The following is a 6,808-nucleotide window of genomic DNA, read 5'->3' as shown; positions in this document are numbered from 1 at the left end:
TATATTTCATATTTTATAACTAAATTAACTAATCACATTCAGAAACTCAAAAGTAAAAGCGAATTATTCTGTAAAAGTCTATATTAAATAAACGTCTATTTTTCAGTTTAAGCCTTTAGTATGAAACGAAAAGATGAATTGAAAAGGAAAAAAGCACAATAAAATATTCAAACATTTAATAAATTTGTAAACAGTACTTTTAGAAGCTTAAAACGTCAATATTAAAACTTCAAAAGCATTCAAAGAAAGCAAAAAAGGAAATATATTTACCATTAAAGCAGATTAAAAAATTTTCTTCTTGCGATGTTTCTTGTTCGCAGCGTATCATTGCAAGTGTCTGCGTTTTATTTAATTTTTTATAATCGAATTTAACAAAGGGAAAAAGGAACTGTTTGAGATAGTCAAAACTTGAAATTCTAATTCGATTTTATTTGAGAGATAAAAGAATCTTCCGATATGCTATATTTTATTTATTGTTTCCTTTCTCTATGTCGTTTGGAAACAGTATTTCCATCTGTGTTATAAGATATCTTCAATAAAAGTTTGTACCAATGCCTTTTCGTATTGTTCATATATGTTCAATATTTCCAGAGAAGTTTTGTATTTATAACAGACAGCAGGAATTTTAAGTAAGAAAACAAAAATCTAATAAAGATTTAATCTGCCGATAACAATTCCAGGCGGTATGATAATCTAAATATCTTCTAATGCAGGAAAATTTATTTTTATTCCTGTTATATCAGTGCACATAAATAGGTAAGCTTTCAGCACTTTTTTATCTTTTTTAATTCATCTTTATCTATCTTCTGTTGAAAATTATTAAAAGTGTATTATTTCGTGCTTTGATTCAGGTCCGTATATAGGGATTTTATAACGACGTTCTCAAATATTAAAATATTTTTTTAATTCTTATATATAATCTATATACTATAGTATATTAAAGAAAACATCTGTCTGTGTGTGTGTGAGTGTCTTTCGTGCTGCTCGTAACCTAGTAGACCCAGTGCACAAGACAAGAGCCACTTTAAAGCGATTTTTCCAATAGTCGAATGAGATTTTTTTTTTTTTTTTTAATTTTATGCTTTATGATGCAATCGCATCAAATCGGCAATTCTCTCTCATTATATCAGCAACAATGGTACGCAGCCATTTTTGCTGATGTAAAAGTATGAAAAGGAAATAACATTGTTAATAATGTTAATGATGTTATTTACTTCAATGACCAGTGAAAAAATAATAATATCATCACTAGAAAATTAAACGAGATTCTTGAATGAAGACTACGTTGTCCAGTTTTTTCTTATTTTTATTCACATCACGCACAAGAACATTTTAGACTGAAAATTCCAAGCGTAATTAATTCGAGAACAGTAAATAAAAAGGTAACTTAGTAAGCCAATAAATACGTTATATAGAATTCTAAATCTTTGTTTACATAACATTTACTGCAAGGCCTGCCGGGAAAGAATTCAGATTGCCGTTAATCACGCCTTCTGATCACATAACTTTTAACAACCAGTATTAAAAAGTAGAAAGAAAAAAAAAACTCTAAACATTTTTATTTATCTGAATTTTATCGACAAATTTAAAATAATTATTGAGCTGAGATGAAATGAAATGAAGTTAAATATAAGCTTTAACATTTTATTTACTTGGAAAATAAAATGTGAAAGCTTATATTCCATCTCTTACTTTACTTATAGGAAGTATAAACTTAACATTTTATTTGCTTCAATTCCTTTCAAAATGTGTTGGAATATTATTGTCCAAATTATTCTTATAAAAAAGAACTACTGTTTTGTAAAAGAACTACTGTTTTGTAAAAGAACTACTGTTCTGTTTCTGAGTGTTACTGATAAGAACTAAATTAATCCTTAAATGCAACCAGGAATATATAAAAAGGAAAACGTAATCAAGCAAATAAAAGTAATGTGCCGAAAAAGTGTAAGTAACAATGTCGCGAAGGTAGTTTAAGAAAAAATTTTCTTTTGCTTATTCTCGTTAATTCCAGTAATAAGGGATAAAAGAAATACTTCCAATAACAATTGAAGTAAATAAAGAACATAATACATGTCCTTGCCTTGAGATAGAAAAAAGAATGCAGGATTTTCCAAAAATAGCGAACTAAGTGTCTTTGAAGTGATAACATTCTTTGATACGACGAGTCCAATGTTCTTTATATATATATCTGTCTAGCCAATACTTGTTCCAGTTTGTTGAACGCGACAATTTCAAGGCCAGTAATAACAATGCGTGAAAAGCATATTTTTCGAAAAGAAAAACCTATCAGCGTTTGAGCCCTGCTTCCCCAGTTATACGACATTAATATCTCTTCCACTATTTTGGATATGTGATCCATAAAAGATGGGAATCGTGAGGTGGATCCGAGAATAATAGATATTTAGAATACGGATAATGTACGAAAACAGTAATTCACTTTTGGTTTGCAATATCCCTATGTGACCTGATATCTTCGCTATGTGCCTTCGCATTTTGTTTATTTTACCCATAATCGAACAGAAATATTCTCAGCTGCTTAACTAATATAAATATAATGTGTCTCATTCTTCAAATTGCATTCACTATAGTAGCAGATTATACCTTCAAACTTCCTGTTACTTGATCAGTCCAATGATATGATTGATTAATTTAAGTACTTAATTAGCTAACGAGAGACCAATGACGAGAGATTGTGTTCTATGCGTTCCTATGCTATTTGTACACAGAAGAACAGACAGTCTCTGCTTTGATTTCTTCCCTCCATAACACTTTTCACCCTTGAATGCCAATGTTCGATCGGGTAGGAGTTGGAAAAACAGCCCAGCTTCATCTGCATTATAAATGTCTTCTGGAGCATACTTTTCTAAAATTTCTTTCATCTTGTTTTGCCACCATTCATTTGCGTCGTTTATCGGGGCTGACTTTTTCTCTCCGTGAACTTCTTGGAAAGTTATTCCATGACGATCTCGAAAACGCATTAACCAACCATTGCTAGCTTTGAAAGTTTCGTTCCCTAGCATTGCTGTAAATTTTCGTGCTTTTGCACATAATAAAGGTCCATTTATTGGGACATTTGTTGCTCTCATCTCTTGAAACCATTTTAAAACAGCAGCATCAATGTTTTCATTTGTCGCAACTTTCAGTCGTTTTCGCTCTGGATTAATTTCATTTGAAGTTACAGCATCTTCTATTTGCTTTCTCTTCTTTAGGAACGTTGCAACTGTAGATTGCGATAATCCATATTTCTTAGCCGCATCAGTCTGCTTCATTCCCTCATCAATATCATTGATAACGTTCAGTTTATCTCGAAAAGATAGTTGCTTTCGCCCTGCCATATTAGGGAACAATATCGCGTGAAAGAAAGAAAATTGCAGATTGCATGAATTGTAACCCTGCCTAAGAAGAGAGGGAAAATTCAATTTTTAAAAGCTCTTAAAAGTACAATGCTGTTGTTCTTCCCACTAGCTCCTACTGTTTCAAAAACTGAGTTACCAAATGTTTCCGTAGAACTCAAAATCGTTAAAGACTATAAAACAACCTTTGAACTCACTTTTCAGCACGTCACTTAACAACACCCCGCCTCCATCTCCCCCTGTTCCTCTAACAAAGGGCACTTGTTCTGTGACAAGGTGACCAGACAGGTCTAGCTGTCCTTAAACCTTATCAGAATTCCAAAGCTTACTGGGAAATGAGACTAGGCATACATTTACATTTCACCCCCCTCACCCACTCCAATTCCCAAAAGGGTGGTCTTCATCTGTTTTGAAATCTGAACAATAGCTATTTATTCAGGGATAAGTTGAATATCCACAATGAGTCTTAATAGACGGAAAAAATAACAAAAGAAAACGAAAAAAAAAGCATTTGAAAATCAAAATATTATTATAAAGGGAGAAAATAATACTGAAATTTAGATTGAAAAAATCGTTTTACAGAGGTTTATTGTTCTAGAGAATATAGCAATATTGAGGGGAGATTAACATTAGTTTATATGCAAAATCACCGGGACCACAAAACATTATTGTGGTAGAGGGAGTTATTGTTGTATCGGGTATCGTTGTAGCGAGCGTTTACTGTATTGTGTCATGGACTTTAATAATTTTGTGCATCTCTAAATCAGATGATGGTGGTTCAGTGGGTTTACTAATTTTAACACTTTTACATTTTAAACAATATTTTAATTACTATATACAGAGCGTATTCTTAGGCCGCCGCCTTCAACATGAACAAACTTTATTCTCTACAACTAAGCGAGCAACAGCGCCCTCTAGCCTTTTTCTTCAAATTACACAACACTCCCCACCTGAACTCGGTGGAGAGTTCATCTTTCAATAATATATTCTGGAATATTCAATTAATATTTCGACAATAAATCCTGGAGAAATGGTTAAATATAACAAACATGCATACATAATTATAAGCACATAAAATTTTACAAAACATTAAATGATACCTATCAGCAAGGTCAGGAGAATCAAACCTAAAAATACAAAATACAAATATTAGTTAAGTTCCATATTATATAACAATTGTATAGGCCTTTTTAAGGTACCAGTAGGTGTTTTAATTATGCAAGATCTTATTTTACCATCTCTGCCTGGCATTAATTCCAAAATTTTACCTATTGTCCAAAGATTTCTGGGATGTTTGTCGTCATGAATCAAGACAATATCGTTGATTTTAAACTGAGATGCGTTAGAGTGTGGAGGACAAATATTGGCAGATCTCAGATTAAAAAGATACTCTGATCTCCAACGCTTCCAAAAATGATTTAAAATATCTTGATGGTATTTATATCGTTTAATAATTGAATTTCTTGACCCAGTCAAATTATTTGATGTTATTTTATTAGCAGGCAGGGATAACAATCGTCTACCAACCAGAAAATGAGAGGGTGTTAGTGGAGAAGATTCATTGGGATCGGTAAACACGTAGGTAATTGGTCTACAATTAATCATTGCCTCGATTTCAATGAGCACTGTTTCAAGCTCTTTCACAGTAAGGGATGATCGACCAATAATTTTTCGCAAGCTGGATTTTATGGTTCGTACCATACGCTCCCAAAACCCTCCCCACCATGGACCCCTCTCAATAATAAATTTCCAATTTATGCCTCTAGCAGAAAATAATTCTTTCACAGATGAATCACTCAAAGTTTTAAAAATATGTTTTAGTTCTTTATCAGCTCTTTTAAAAGTCTTGGCATTATCGGAGTACACGGTGGTACACAGTCCTCGGCGAGCTAAAAATCTTCGGAAAGCTAGCAAAAAACTTTCAGTGCTGAGATCAGTTACTATCTCTATATGTAAGGCACGAGTGACCGCACACGTTAACAACAGCATGTAAACTTTACCTTGCCTGTCTTTCGTAAAAAATGGACCGGCGAAGTCCAACCCGGTCACAGCAAATGGAGGCGACTCTTGGATTCTGTCTGGAGGAAGTGGAGCGATATCCTGTACCCCAGGACGAGCACTATATCGTTTGCATATCACACATTTGCTGATGATAGTCTTAACACGCTGTCTTCCCTTAATGATCCAATATTTGTCTCTGATCTGAGTTAGTGTCGAATTAACTCTAGCATGGAATACCCTTTCATGCGAGTCCATGATGATCAACTCGGTAAACTTGCATTTTGAGGGTAATAGAATAGGATGTTTTAAATTCTCGTGACAGTCTGCAAATTGAATGCGACCTTTCAACCGAAGAATTCCCTCCTCATCAAGCCTTGGATTAAGGGAGTAGATGGAAGAATCGAGAATTGATTTTTTATTTGATAACTTAATTATTTCCGCTTGATACGATTCTCGTTGCGTAATTTTTACCCAATAATGTTCAGCTGCTTTAATCTCAAAAGCACTTAAAGGTCCATTCTCTGTAGACCTTTTCCGAAGCCTCCCAATAAATCTAAATACATAGGCAGTAATTCGAAGTAATTTTCCTAAAGAACTGAATTTTTCTATATGCAAAATTGGGGATTCATTGTTAATTACAGGTGCAGTCAAAATAATACTTTTTCTTAACTCCAACGATTCTGAATTTGGTTTTAATTTCTTTTGTTTTGGAATGTTTTCAATAGGAAAACGCAACCAGTGTGGCCCATGCCACCACAAATCATTCTTAATTAGTGACTGAGCACTAATTCCTCGAGTTAGTAAATCGGAAGGATTTTGTTTCCCTTCGCAATGGTTCCACAATTTTTTGTTGCATATACTCTGTATTTCTGTAACACGATTGGCGATAAATGGTTTCCAATTATTTGGCGAACCTTTAATCCAAGTAATGGCGATTTCGGAATCACTCCAAAAATAAACATCCTCAATTAAATCACCAAACAATTTTTTCAAATATTTATACATTCGAGCAGCCACGAGTGCTCCCATTAACTCTAAACGAGGAAGCGTGATTGATCTTAAAGGTGCAACTCTGCATTTCGACATGATAAAGGAAGTTTTAATTTTAGAATCACTCGTACAATATCTGAAATATGCGATGGCCCCATATGCTTTAGGACTAGCGTCCGAAAATAGGTGAAGGCTTATATTCATTGGATCATTATCAAAGAAATTTCTCTGTATCGATATTTCAGTTAAATCATTAAGTTCCTCCCGCCAAATGTGGAATTTGTCCTTAATCTCTGCAGGAAGGACCTCATCCCAGTCAGAACCGGAACACCAGATTTCTTGCATAATAATTTTTGCCCGAATAACAAAGGGTGCAATAAATCCAAATGGATCGTATATTTGGGCGATGCTTTGCAAAAGTTTCCTTTTTGTAGCAAAATCGTTTCCAGTAGAAAAGTCAATTA

This window comes from Stegodyphus dumicola, chromosome 2 (assembly GCF_044657685.1).
Source record: "Stegodyphus dumicola isolate Sdum_Otavi_A_Nest chromosome 2, ASM4465768v1".
Lineage (NCBI taxonomy): Eukaryota > Metazoa > Arthropoda > Arachnida > Araneae > Eresidae > Stegodyphus > Stegodyphus dumicola.
This window is presented reverse-complemented; position numbering follows the sequence as displayed.